The sequence below is a fragment of the Arachis hypogaea genome, chromosome 19 (genome assembly GCF_003086295.3).
Source record: "Arachis hypogaea cultivar Tifrunner chromosome 19, arahy.Tifrunner.gnm2.J5K5, whole genome shotgun sequence".
Taxonomy (NCBI): Eukaryota; Viridiplantae; Streptophyta; class Magnoliopsida; order Fabales; family Fabaceae; genus Arachis; species Arachis hypogaea.
This window is the reverse complement of record NC_092054.1, coordinates 122653540-122669239: the sequence shown is the minus strand read 5'-3', so window position 1 is coordinate 122669239 and position 15700 is coordinate 122653540.

Below are 15700 nucleotides of genomic sequence, written 5' to 3'. Positions count from 1 at the left end.
GTATCTCGTTTACAAATATGTTCTAACAATGTTTACACAGTAAATGAAATACACTACAACAAAAACCAACCGGCTATAAAAAGTTCAGCAAACCGTTGATATTCCTCACAAAACTCTCAATCCTTCTTCTCTTCCGTTTTTCTTCCAAAATTTAGCAAAAATGTCTAGTGAAAGTGGTTTCTTTGTTGTGATGGTGTATTCCAACTGTCAGATGAGAAACAGTGATAACGGGATTATATTTAAATGTGAGAGTCCTGCGCTGCTGCAAACTTGAAGAGCAAATTTATTATCCGAGTTAAAGAGTATGATATTGACGCACATCGGTGGTGGAGAGAGAAAAGAGGTCGGTAGAGTTGTGTATAGGATGCTATCACCGATGGAGAATGGTGTATTTCAGTTTTATTTGTTCTGCCTCGATGGGGATGAGCATGTGCGCATAAAGTTTGACATGCACGAAAGAATTATGATTGAACAAGTGATGAAGCTTCCTGTGGAGGTTTATGATGTTGGTGGTCGGGTTCTGGCAGCTCGAACTTTGTACAGGATGACTGCCATCTTGCACCATGATCTTTTGATACGGATTTTACAACCATAAACTACCGGCAAGTGCACCGGATCGTATCAAATAATACCACTAGAGTGGGTTATCGTTTCCACGAGGATTAACAGATTAAGCAAATAATGGTCAATTAATTATTCTAGTCAAACAATAAAAAATAAGGATTTTAATAGTAAATAACATGAAAGCAGAAAATTAAACAAGAACAAACTAAAATTGGTTTAAGAAAATAATATGATATAGATAGTTAAGGTGTTAGAGATATTTAAATTTCAGGATTAACAATTATGGCTATCTACTTTGATCACACAAAGATATAATTCATAGCAAACCCTAAGTAATTGAACTCTAATCTCTTGGCAATTCAATTTATCCTAACCTAATCAACCGTCAATTCTTTGATCAATTAATTGTGTTAAAAGATTAAATTCAAACTATGGTTTAAAAACCACACAATTCTTAAGAACCCAGAAATAATCCGATTATATGTCACGTATCACATTAAATCCAGATAGTTGAAGAATTATGAGAAAAAGGTTTCAAGCTTTAATTCCAATGATTTAACTTTTCCAAGAATCAAAGGAATTCAATTTAGAGAAGAGTTATTTTTCAATACACTATAATCCTTAGGATGATGAACGAAACCACTTCTTGAATAAAAATCAATGCGTTAATCAAAATAGAATAAGAATAATATTAATCCATTAAAATAAATAGAGCTCCTGACCTTAACAATGGAGATTTAGTTGCCCAAAGTACAGAAAAATTAAAATCCTAATCTAATGTGTAAACCTAAAACTAAAAGAATGAAAGACGGAAGAAAGAGTCCCCTCCTTTAAAGCTGTGGGTTGCTTCCTTTATATAAGCGTGAAATTGGGCTTGGGCTGAGTTGTTGGCCTTTAGCGCCACTTGGGTGGCATTTGGCACTAGTTTTGATGCAATTCATGACTCCTTGCTGCCTGTCTGGCATTTAGCACCAGTTTCTTAACGTTTCGCGCTGAGACTCCCACATGGAATGGTGAGTGGGACGCTGTTTGGTGTTTAGCGCCGATGTCACGGCATTTAGCGCCATGAAGCCAGAGAGAAGTTATGGACTATTATATATCGTTGGAATGCTCGGAAGTTGGCTTTCTAATGCCAATAGAGTCGCGTTATTTGGACCTCTGTAGCTCAAGTTATGCTCGGAAGTTAGCTCAAGTTATGGCTTCCTCCTTTGTTTGTGCATCTTCCTCTTCTTCAATGTGTGAGGGTTGAGAGTTCTCTAATTCACTGGAGTATGAACTCCTTTGCTTGATTTTCTCACATTCTTCCGTAGGATCTTACATTGCTTCTCTTGGGAAAGAAGTTGCGCGTTCCTTTGTCACCTCTTGTAGCCTCTGAGGATATGAAATCCTAGGCTTGTATTCCTCCATTACCTCCTTCTTCATTGAAATTTCACTTGGTACAGGGGCCTCTTGGTCTTGCTTTTGCACTTCTAACTCCTCCTTTGTAGCCTCAGTTTGATCTTCATTCTTCTTGCTCAACACTCTTCCACTCTTCAAGCTTATGGCCTTGTATTCTTCCCTTGGGTTGAGAATTGTACCACTAGGAAAGACATTGATAGGTCTCTCAACAAGATATTGTGTCATCTGAGCTATTTACAATTCTAGATTTATTCTTGAGGCTCTAAACTCTTGAACGAAGCTGCTGACATTTTGGGTAAATGAATTTGCTTGTTCCTCTGTCACATGCTTGGTAATCAATTCCATCTGTTTTTTCAACTTTTTTTATTAACTCTGACAGGAGGTTCATTGTTAATGGCCAGAGGCTAAAACACTATCTTAGAGGTGAAGTTGATCGCTAGAGGTTCACTCATCTGCTGACTTAGTAGAGTTAACCATCAAGCTAGTGACATTAAATAAGTACTTATTGGGAGTCAACTCAATCTTTAGTATCCTTTGATTTTATATTTATTTTGGTTTTATTTACTTTATTCTAGTTATTTATGGTTTTCCTTCTTTTTACGTGTGTTTTGGTCATGCAAAGTGTTTATAACAGGAACAGGTGCAATCAGAAGGGAGTTTAGAACTCTCTAGAGAAATTTCTATTTAGGTGCCTCAACGCTAAATGTCGCGACCTGGTGTTTGACACCAGGAGGCACGCATTTTGAGGTAGTTTCACTGCGGTGGTGGCGCCTGGCGTTTAGCGCCGAGATGCACGCAAATTGAGGAGAAGTCACTATGATGGTGGCGCTAAAAGTAAGAACCGGAGTTTTTCACATAAAATCGTTTTAATAAAATAATAATTTTTAAGTGTCCTGAGTAGATTCAAAATTTAGAAGTTTTAATTTGAAAATTTAAAGGTGAAATTTTATTTAAATAAAATTTTCTGAGTTGGAAAATGTATCTTTTATGAAAAGTTTTTATAAAAACATGTACCGGTGTTTAAGCCGGCAGTACCGGCTCTAGACTGTCTGGTAGTCTGGTACCACGTATTTTGAAAAATAAGATTTTAGAAATTGAATTTATTGTTTTGAAAAGAAAAAAAATAATTTATAATTGAAAACCGGGCACAAATCTTAAAGCTTTTATCGTAAAGTGGGCCCAACGGGCTAAAAACGCTAACGGATTGGATCTGGCTCAAATCAGACCCAAGGCCCAACATATATATGCTCATTAAATGAGCATTTCAGCTTATTCCACCCCAAAATAAGAAATGGGGCACTGCTGAGTGAGAGAAGAAAGGAGAAGGGTTTTACTATTCACCTCCATCTTCCTTAAGCCATAACTTGAGCTACGAATCTCCGATTGACGAGCCGTTTGTGGCCACGCGAAGCTCTTGTTGAGCTCTTCATTTCTATCTAGATTTTGTTGGTAAGATTTGGAAACTCAAGCTCCAGTTTTCAGCCCTAGATTTTCTGCGTTTTTGGGTGTGATTTTTGAGTAGATTTTGTGGTTTTGGTTGTTTAGGTGATCTCTAGAAGCGGGTAATTATCGAGCTTTGCCCCAATCACCCTTGGATAAGATAAGGAACCTCTATATCCTTGTGGTTTGGTGTGGTGTGAGCTTTAGTTATTAATGTATGGTTATGTTGTATGTGTGAAGCTTGTTTTTGGAGTTGGTTGTGGCTTTTGGTTTGGCTTTGGTGGTTTGGAGCTTGGTGGAATCAAGTTTGGTGTTTGAGCATATTGAGAATCGGCCAATGTATGGTTTCGATTTCCTTTATGTAATATATAATGTTTCTGGACACTTAGCCTAGTTGACCCTAAGATAGGACTGAATGATGGTTGTGTATGATTGATTGTATGTGAAATTATGTTGTATGATGAAGAGGAGTATATGAAATGTTGGAATGTGCAATATATGAGGATCATGATGATGAGTATTGATAATCATTATGTGTGATTATGGATATTGATGAGTGTAATGATGTAATGTTGTGAAGATAGTGTTTGAGATGTTAGAAATGGATTGGTGAGAATTGTGAATAATGAGTATGAGTGTTGATTAATGATTGAGTTGAAAATTATGGATTTGTAGCAATTTATGATGTAATGGTTGAGTGAATTAGGTGTGGAATCGATGGAAATAATATGAAATGGTAAGTTGTTGTGTGTGGTAGTGTTTTATGAAGTTTTGGTTTGGTTTGGTTATGAAATTTGGGAATTAGAGAATTTTGATGTTTTTGTGTAAAACTTGATTTTTGGTGAACTTTGGCGGATCATAACTTGAGCCTCAGTTTTTTAAATTGATTAGAATTTATTTTAAATTAAAGATAATTTCAAGGACTTTAAAATGATATAAAGTTTGAGGAAATAGATTTTTGTAGAGGAAGTTATGGATGTTTAAAATTTGGTGTTTAAAACTGATTTCTGCAACTTTATAAAATTCTACAAGTCTGGGGGGTATGCGTACACGAACCACCCAAATGCGAGCAGGCCATTCTATTTGGCACCTATGCGTACGCATACAATGTGCATGCGTACGCGAAATGGGCCAAATTGTATGTATGCATACGCATACATAATGCATGCGTACGCATACACCCTGTTTTGTTGAAAAATGATTTTTCTTTGTTTCTAAGGGTTCTCTAACTTTCCAAACTTCCTCCAAATGCTGTTTAAGAGTACTATCTAGTAATTAGGTTATAATACTATTAAAGATAAGTTATAAACTTAAATAAATGAATTTCTACATGAGTTTAGAAGACGAAGACTTAGGTTTCTGAAGTTGTGGGTGAGCGGATGGAGTATTATATTAGTGATGACTTAGAGAACTCATGAGGTGATGGTAGTTGATAATGAATTTGAAAAGATTGAAACCAGTGATGGGATGGTTATGATGAGTTGAGAATTTAAAAAAGAATAATAAAATTATTGGACTATATGGGAGTGTGCGGAGCCTATATCTCCGGCATGGCAGTTTTTTGTTGCATGAGTGTGCAGAACCTATATCTCCGGCGTAGTAGTTTTTCTGCTATAAGAGTGTGCTCAACACTATGTTTTTGGAATGATTTACGATGAGATAGTTGTTGTTGTTTCCTTCCTTGCTGCATGAGTGTGCAGAGCCTATATCTCTGGCGTAGCAGACTCCCTACTGCATGAGTGTGCGGAGCCTATATCTCCAGGCGTGACAGGATGTTTTCTGCTGCATGAGTGTGTAGAGCCTATATCTCTGGGCGTGGCAGGAAGGATACATCCAGAAGGATGTGTCGGATTGGCATTTACGGACCGACAAGTGATATCACGAGCCAATAGGACAGGCATTCATCATATGCATCTCTTATGTGTTTGTTTGTTTTGATTACTTGAGTTTGCCTAATTGTATAATATGCCTACTTGCTTCTTGAATTACTTGTTATATATGAATACTACCTGTATTTTACTTGCTTGTATTATCTGTGATTGTCTGGTACTGAGGAGGTTAGGTAGGTGGTGGCGATGGGATCGCACGGAGGATAGGTTGGTGAAGGCTGTGGGACAGTGGTGACTAGTTTTAGTTAGAAATCCTCTAAATTTAGATAACCCTGTATATTGTTTATGGTTTAAGTTATTTATTTTTGTTAAGCTTGAATATATGTTTTCGATGTGAAGTTTTAGGATTGCCTTTGGCGTCCTGGAACCTTACATCTTATATATTGGGCACTGTTACCATACTGAGAACCTCCGGTTCTCATACCATATGCTGTTGTTGTTTTTCAGACGCAGGTCGTAACCCACCTCGGTGAGTTACGGGATGGTGACAGAACGGAGGATCTTTTGTTATCTTTTCAGTATTTTTGATTATTTTGCTGTAGTACTTTCTCTCACCTTTCTGTTTTAGACTTTATGGCCTTAGAGGCTTGATTTGAGAGATAGGTTATATAAGCTGTTCTAAACTTCAAAAACTCTTTGTATTTCAGTTTAACTAGCCGGCCTAAACTCCGCAAGCTGTGACTAGTTCTCTTTTTGGTATTTCATACTTATATATATATTTTGTTAATTTGATTATTAACAAGGTTTATATGTATTATGTCTTGTCCTGTTCGTGCTTACGCATTTAGTTACAGTGTGTAAACGCTTCGCATTTTGTATTTCTGCTTTACGTGACTTTGAGCTTTATTCCTTTATCAGGCTTCTAGTTATATCTATTTTTGGACATATATTATATATTATGAGCATTAAACCTGTCATGACACCTTGTTATTCTTTGCTTTACGGCTAGAGATTAGGTTTAAAGTAACGGGGTGTTACACTAAACGCCGAGGCCTGTCGTTTATCGCCCAGTGGCACGCAAATCTAAGAGTTGCCACTGTCTTAGTGACGCTAAATGCCACTATCTGGAGTTTAGCGCCAAGAGTGCTCCATTTTGTGCTATTAGCCACTGTGTTAGTGGCGCTAAACGCCACTACTAGGCGTTTAGCGCCAGAGACTTCGTTCTTAATATATATAAGAAGCGGGGACAGCGCTAAACGCCGAGAACTAGTGTTTAGCCCGAGTGCGTTTCAGAGACCTCTTCGTGGGGAATTCAAAATTTTAAAATTGGATAAGTGGTGGGTCCCAATCATATCACCCCCTAACCCCAAATCTCTCTTTTCCAATGTCTTCCCACCTAACCCCATTCATTCACATTCAATTTCTTCTCCTTCCCGTTGCTTTCCCTTTAAAACCCCATCCCCTATATTTAGCCTTCCTTTTAATTCTTCCCCCAACCCCACTATATAAACCAACCCATACCCTACCCTATCCTCACACATACCCCACCCCTCTTGTTCGCAACCCCTTCTCTTTACCCCTTTCTTTCTTTTATTTTTATCTCCTCATCCCCCTTCCATTTTCCATTTTGTTTTCTAGTTCAAATTCCACTATCTATTTTATTATTAATTTTTTCTTTCGATTAACCCTTTGCTACCCCTTTTTCTTTCCTTCTATCTCTATTTTCCTTGAACGGGGACGAGAAAAATTTTTAAGTTGTGTGTGGCCGCGCTAATTATTCTCTGACTATGATACATGGCACCAAAGGGAGGAGAATCCTCTTCAGGAAAGAGAAAGGAAAAGGCCCCTCAGACCGGTCCATTTGACGCCAACCGGTTCAGCTCTAAAGTGCACGAAGAGAACTTCTTTGAGATGACCAGTAAGAAGAAAGTGATTCCAGAAGTCCGATTTAATCTCAAGCCGGATGAGTATCCAGAGATTTAAGAGCAGATACAGAGAAGAGGCTGGGGAATACTATGTAACCTACATACTGAAATGGGCCAACTGAAGGTCCAAGAGTTTTATAGAAATGCGTGGGTTACATACAAGCATGTGTGGGGTGTATATCCTAGTCCCAAGAACTACCACACTATAGTAAGAGGGAAGATTCTGGACTTCGGCCCAAGGAGTGTAAGGGAGGCACTCTAACTGCCACCTCTGAGGAATGATGATCACTCTTACAGTGAAAGGATGAGTGGCGATCGGAGGCATGATCAGATTCTTGCAGACATATGCCTCTTGGGACCCCAATGGAGGCTGAATTCAGAGGGGGCAACCAAATTAGCTGGGGCGGCATGATCTGAAGCCGGTAGCCCAAGGATGGTTGGAGTTTATCCAATGGTCCATCATTCTGACTAGTAGCCGCTCTGAGGTTACCGTGGACTGGGCTATTATGATCCACTGCATCATGTTAAGGAATGTGGTGGAGGTAGAGCTCACAATTCCACAGTAGATATACAACATTGCCTCCAATGCCTCCACACATGCCAAGCTGGCCTTCCCCAATCTCATCCACCACCTCTGTGATGTCTCTAGAGTGCGCCTAGAGAACAACATCCTCATTCTCATAGAAAGGCTGATCTCTAGGAGGACTATGGAGTATGCCAGAGAGTATGAACGAGCCCCGAGAGATGAGCCGGTAGCTGAGGGAGAGCCGGTTCCATAAGAGCAGCCCATGATACCTCAGGAACACTACTTCCCACCGTAGGAGTATTGGCATCAGCTGACCTCCTCCATTGAGCAGCTGAGAATTGGCTAGGATGGCCACAGTGCCCTTCTTCAGCAGGTTTTGACCGAGCAGTAAAGTCAATGCCATGAGCTCACCCAGATGAGATTTGACATAGGGCAACTGAGAGGATACCAGGGAGCTCAGCCTGACCAGGGAGATGACCACCAGAATGACTGAGGTGATTGGGTTTTCTTTCGTTATATTTTCCCTTTCCGCTCTTATTTTGTTATTTGCTCTGTTTTTTTAATTTACTTTCGGTCCTTTGCATGATCTTTAGTATTTTCAGTATGTTTAGTTTACTTAGTTACTTTTATTTGTATGTTTATTTTTAAAAGATGTCTCATGTATAGCTTACTGAACTTAAAAAAAAAAGAGAAGAGAAAAATGGTGTAATGTATGAGCAGCTGAGTTTATATTTAGAATTGTCTTACTTCATCAGATGTGGCGATATTTATCTGTGATTCTGAATGCATAAAAAAGAACAATGCATCTTTGTTATTGGAGCAAAGAATGTTAATTCATGAAGAATAGGAATTTAAAGACGTATTATGAATTCTCTAAAAATTAAACAAGAAGTTGATCCTTAAAACAAAAGAAATAGCAAGAAAAAGAAAATAAAAAGCAAGACCAATGGATCTGAGCATCAATGGCTAGGAAGGTTAAAAATGGTCAAAGCTCAAAGAGTTATTTTCCTAGCTATATGCTTATGGTGTGAACATGTCAAGAAACTCTTAAGACAGAGTACTTAGAGTCAAAGCCAATTGCAAATAAAGTGATTCCAAAGGCTCTGAGCACCACTGAGAAGAACCAATAGAAAAATCAGAGTTCAAAGAGTTCCCCAGTTAAGTACTTGTGGTGTTTCTGTATCGAGCAAAGCTTGAGATAAAACATTTAGAGTCACCGCTAGGCTCAAGGTGCAAAGAACCAAAGAAAAAAAAATATTGTGTTCAAGGATTAATTGAAAGATAAACGAGAGAAAATTCATAACATTACCCGGATTCTAGTTTTGAATGATATTGGCATTCTTGAGTTCCCAAGGGACAGTAAGATGCCAAAACTATTCATGATTACAGTGTCATCAACCCCACTCAGAAGATAGATAGGAGCTTAATTGAAATTCAACCCTCAGGCAAACCCACATCTCGGGTTCATATTGTTTTCAATTGCTTGAGGACAAGCAACAATTTAAGTTTGGTGTTGTGATACGTGAGCATCTTTCCTATCTTTTCTTTGTAATTTAAATGTGGATTTGTTGAGTTTTTGAGATTTTGATGTTTTAAACCATCATGAATGCTACTTTGAGTTGTATTGTTAATTCGTTGATTACAGAAAAAATTTGGGCGAGTTTAACAGAGTTTGTGAAGAAAAAAGTGAGGAAAATAGTTGCAGTCAAGCTGGCGCTAAATGCCACCACCCGGAGTTTAGCACCACAAGCCTCGTAATTAATGCAAGGACTTTGTGAAGGTGGCGCTAAACGCCATTACTCGGCGTTAGCGCCAGGTGTCTAGAAAGTTAAAAGTGAATTCTATTTGGTGTCGCTAAATTCTCTTTGTGTTTCCATTTCATTTTTGACTTCTTTATCTCACGGGTTACTCTTTGTTTTTGTTTCCAATTTGACATGGCCGGGGGGATCGCTGCTATCACTAAAATAAAGAGGAGGTTGGCATCCAAACCTCCTATTGCAGTTAGTGGCGACAGGGTTTCATCTTTTGCTACTGTAAGTCGTTAGCCACAGCCTCAGAGAGTGGAAGGGAGTGGGGAGGGGCAAGGCCCCGAGATACACATTGTGGAGAAGAATTCTCCTGCCAACTCTCCTTCTTGGAAGCGACCCAGGAATATTGGCCAAGATGATGTTGCTGTTTCTGTCCCTCCGACCTTTAGGCATGTTTTGGATAAGAGATTCCAGGCTCTTGAGTTTGTGGACAAACACTTCATGGATGAGGATACTCGGGCAGCTCTTGCCAAGATTCCTCTAGAGGATACCCTTCCTCGGGTCCAAAGGATGCTCTTGCATTCTGCGACTTATGTTCAGAATGCAGAGGTGGAGATCATGAGTCTCCACTTGGAATTCTTTGCCAAGGACAAGATGATTGCTGAGGCCACCAACCAAATTAAGGATCTCAATAGCTCAATTACTTCTCTTCAGGCCAAGCAGACTTCCCTCGAGGATGAGGTAAAGACTTTGAAATCAACTCAAGCTGCTTCTGATTTGAGGGAAGCGACCATGAAAAAGTAGGTTTCTGAGCTGATGAAGAAAATTGAAGAACTTGATCTTTCTATCAGGAATGTCGAGAAAAATATTTTGGACCAAATCAAACTGAAGGCTCCTGACTTGGACATCTCTGAAGTCGATGCTTTCAAAAAGGTTATTGATGGAAAAATTCTTTCCATATTGTAATTCACATACAATTTTCTTTATTAATTTTCTAAGTGTTTTGAGGTTGGTACCTCGGTGTTTGTGACACATTTGCAGTATCTTTCCCCTTTCTTTTCCAGGACTTAAAGTTTATTCTATATGTGTAGAACGACAGTATAACCCTTATTCTATATGTGTTCTTGTGATTCTTGAAAGAGTTATTTTGCTTGAACAACAGCTTGAAAGCAAATTCCTCCTAAATTGCTAATTACTTGAACTAATCAGGATACGTGACATATAATCTTCTTAGCTTTGGGTAATTAAAGTTTTTGTGGCCATAAACTAGAATGGAACTTAACCCTCTAATCTACATTAAGTGACCAAGATATTGGTGGTTGATTTGGGTTAGAGGAGACTAAATCACTAAGATAATAGGGTTTAGTCAATTACAATTTGCCATGAAATAAATCTTGCATGATTAAGATAGTTGGTAAGAAAAATTAATCCCAATGAATAAACAATTCCAAAACCTTAACTGCTTTCTCCTATAGATTTCACCTCACTTTTATTGTTTGCTTTCTTGCTTTCTGAATTTCTGTTTAATACGTTTTATAACCCTCAAAATACAACTTTCTGTTGGCATGACTAAGTGAGTCATTCGACCATAGTTGCTCAATCCATCAATTCTCGTGGGATCGACCCTCACTCACCTGAGGTATTACTTGGTACGACTCGATGCACTTGCCAGTTAGTTGTGGATCTAAAAATTCTGCACCATTTACATACCTTTGAATTCGCTCCCCGTGGTGTTAGTACTATGCTGTACTGTGATAGTTTCGGGTCCCTCAGATTGAGAGGGAGTAGGTAGTTTGTATTTCCTTTTTTCTTTTCTTGTTTTTTTGGGTTTCTTTGCTTGTGGTTTCTGGGATCCTTGATCCCCCAAATTCACCACAAAAAAAAGTCACTTGAAAACAAGGAAGTCCTACCTTAACAAATTTTTGGATAAGCTTAATCACTTACTGAGGGGTTCTGTTCTAGGGCGTTTAAAGTGCTAATTTCCTTTACTTCGTCTTCTTTAATTGTTGTTTTCTCTCTCTTTGGGTTAATTCCAATTTTCTTTTTATAGTGTGGTCCAAAAAGGATAAAAATAATCGTGGAATAATTTTTATCCTCATGGAATAAAATAACTTGTATCTTTGATTAAAAAAAAAAAAAAGGCTAATTGTGGCTGAAAATTGTAGTTACAAACTTAGGGGTCGAGTGGTTGGCGCAAATAATTTTTATTTTTTTTTGTTCTTATTTTTAGAAAATTATTTTTATTTTTAACTTTTTGCATTTTAAAAAATGTGATTGATTTGTGAAAAGAAGATTTATTTTTAAGTATTGAAAATAATAAAATTATATTTGGTTGATTCATTTTTAAAATGTATTTTCAATATTTTAAAATAAAAAAATTATTTATATTTTTATTAAATGTACGATTCTAGTTATTTAATTTTTTATTAAATTAATAATTAATTTTTATACAATATTAATATAAAATAAATTACTATCTTATTATGCTATTTTAAAAAATTTGGTATCTCTTAATTCTATTCTACTTATTTTGTTATTGTTTCTTTAGATTTACACCAAACGAATCAATTAATTAATATTAAAACTTATTGATGTAAACATATTTTTTAACAAATAATTTATTAATAAAATAATGACTAAATAAATATTAAAGCTAAAAAATATAAGTTTAAAACAAAGTCAACTTTTTTGCAATATTTTTTTAAGTTTTTATTTATTCTTTTAATTTTTATTAATGATACTTTCATAATTGATTGTCCATTTAAAAAATTATTTCTATAACAAAATTATTTCTTTAAACGATGTGGTCTAAAAAAATGAATGCCAAATATAAAGAATTTCAACAAATACATATTAATTTAAAAAGTACATACTCAATACTAAATAAAACAACTTAACAAATACATATTTAATTTTAACTGGAGCTTTACTCTTTCCTTCTTTACTTTGTTTATATAATCCAAAACTTACAAAACTCAAGCCTAAAATTAATAAACCAAATGGGTAGAGAAGGGAGGAGAAGAATTAGCGTTGAAGTTCACAGGGTGAATGAGATGTGAGAGAAAAAATATATATAAAAAGAAACAGAAGAGGTTCCAAAGTTTATCCCAACTCAAAATTCTCATATTTTGGGTTGAAAATATTTCCATTTCATTTTTTACTTCTTTATCTCATGAGTTATTCTTTGTTGTTGTTTCCCAGTTAACATGGCCAGGGGACTCGCCGTTGTCACGAAAATGAAGAGGAGGTTGGCATCCAAACCTCCTATCATAGTTGGTGGCGACAGGGTTTCGTCTTCTGCTACTGTAAGTTGTTAGCCACAGCCTCGGGGAGTGGAAGGGAGTGGGGAGGGGCAAGGTCCCGAGATACACATTGTCGAGGAGAATTCTCTTGCCAACTCTCCTTCTTTGAAGCGACCCAAGAATATTGGCCAAGATGATGTTGCTGTTTCTGTTCCTCTGACCTTCAGGCATGTTTTGGATAAGGGATTCCAGGTTCCTGAGTTTGTGGACAAACACTTCATGGATTAGGATACTTGGGCAGCTCTTGCCAAGATGCCTCTGGAGGATACCCTTCCTCGGGTCCAAAGGATGCTCTTGCATTCTGCGACTTATGTCCATGATGCAGAGGTGGAGATCATGAGTCTCCGCTTGGAATTCTTTGCCAATGACAAGATGATTGCTGAGGCCACCAACCAAATTAAGGATCTCAATAGCTCGGTTACTACTCTTCAGGCCAATCAAACTTCCCTCGAGGATGAGGTAAAGACTTTGAAGTCAGCTCAAGATGCTTCTGATTTGAGGGAGCCAACCTTGAAAAAGCAGGTTTCCGAGCTGATGAAGAAAATTGAAGAACTTGATCTTTCTATCTGGAAAGCCGAGCAAGTTGCTATTGATGGCGTTTTTGACACCGTGAAAAATATTTTGGACCAAATCAAACTGAAGGCTCCTGACTTGGACGTCTTCGAAGTCGATGCTTTCAAAAAGGTTATTGATGGAAAAATTGTTTCCATATTGTAATTTACATACAATTTTCTTTACTTATTTTCTAAGTGTTTTGAGGTTGGTACCTCGATATTTGTGACATTTTTGAGGTATCTTTTCCCATTTTTTTGGGACTTAACGTTTATTCTATATGTGTTCTTGTGATTCTTGAAATAGTTATCTCACTTGAACAATAGCTTCAAAGCAAATTCCTCCTAAATTGCTAATTACTTGAACTAATCGGGATACATGACATATAATCCTCTTAGTTTTGGGTAATTAGGATTTTGTGGCCATAAACTAGAATTGAACTTAATCCTCTAATCTACATTAAGTGACCAAGACATTGGCGGTTGATTTGGGTTAGAGGAGACTAAATCACTAAGACATTAGGGTTTAGTCAATTACAGTTTGCTATAAAATGAATCTTGCATGATTGAGATAGTTGGTAAGAAAAATTAATTCGGATGAATAAACAACTCCGAAACTTTAACTGCTTTCTCCTATAGATTTCACCTCACTTTTATTGTTTGCTTTCTTGCTTTCTGAATTTCTGTTTAATGTGTTTTATAACCCTCAAAATACAACTTTCTGCTGTCCTGACTAAGTAAGTCATTCGACCATAGTTGTTCAGTCCATCAATCCTCGTGGGATCGACCCTCACTCACCTGAGGTATTACTTGGTACGACTCAGTGCACTTGCCGGTTAGTTGTGGATCTAAAAATTCTGCACCATTTACATACCTTTGAATTTTCTCCCCATGGTGTTAGTACTATGCTGTACAATGATAGCTTCGGATCCCTCATATTGAAAGGGAGTAGGTAGTTTATTTTTCCTTTTTTCTTTTCTTATTTTGTGGGTTTCTTTGCTTGTAGTTTTCTGGGATCTTTGATCCCCCAAATTCACCACAAAAAAAGGCACTTGAAAATAAGGAAGTCCTACCTTAAGAGATTTTTGGATAAGCTTCATCACTTACCGAAGAGTTCTATTCTAGGACATTTAAAGTGCTAATTTTCTTTTTTTCGTCTTCTTTAATTGTTGTTTTCTCTCTCTTTGGGTTAATTTCAATTTTCTTTTCATGGTGTGGTCCAAAAAAGAATAAAATAACTTCTATCTTGATAAAAAAAAAAAAAAGGCTAATTAATCGTGATTGAAAATTGTAGTTACAAACGTAGGGGCTCGGTGATTGACGCAAATAATTTTTATTTTCGTTTTTGTTTTTCTTTTAGAAAATTATTTTTATTTTTAACTTTTTGCATTTTAAAAAATGCAATTGGTTTGTGAAAAGAAGATTTATTTTTAAGTATTGAAAATAATAAAAATATGTTTAGTTGATTCATTTTTTAAAATATTTTTTCAATATTTTAAAATCAACAAATTATATTTTTATTAAATATACGATTCGAGTTATTTAATTTTTATTAAATTAATAGTTAATTTTTATACAATATTAATATGAAATAAATTACTACCTTATTATGCTATTTTAAAAAATTTGGTATCTCTTAATTCTATTCTACTTATTTTGTTATTGTTTCTTTAGATTTACACCAAACGAATTAATTAATTAATATTAAAACTTATTGATGTAAACATATTTTTTTAACAAATAATTTATTAATAAAATAATGACTAAATAAATATTAAAGCTAAAAAATATAAATTTAAAACAAAAGTCAACATTTTCTCAATATTTTTTTAAGTTTTTATTTATTCTTTTAATTTTTATTATTGATACTTTTATAATTGATTTTCCATTTAAAAAATTATTTCCATAACAAAATTATTTTTTTAAACGATGTGGTCTAAAAAAAATGAATGCCAAATATAAAGAAACTCAACAAATACATATTAATTTAAAAAGTACATACTCAATACTAAATAAAACAACTTAACAAATACATATTTAATTTTAATTGGAGCTTACTCTTTTCTTACTTACCTTGTCTACATAATCGAAATTAAAATTACAAAACTCAAGCCTAAAATTAAAAAACTAAATGGGTAGAGAAGGGAGGAGTTGGATTGAGAACTAATGGTAAAGAAGGGAGGAGAAAAATTAGCGTTGAAATACGTGAGAGAAAAAAACATATAAAAAGAAATAGAAAAGGTTCAAAAGTTTATCCCAACCTAAAATTCTCGGTTGAAAATATTTCCAAACGTTAAAACTAAAAATATTGAAAACATAGAAATAATATTTTTAACTTTGTTCTGTTTTTTGAAAGTATTTTTTAAAAGATTTAATCAATCATATTTTAATGTTTGATTGTTATTTCATCGAAAATA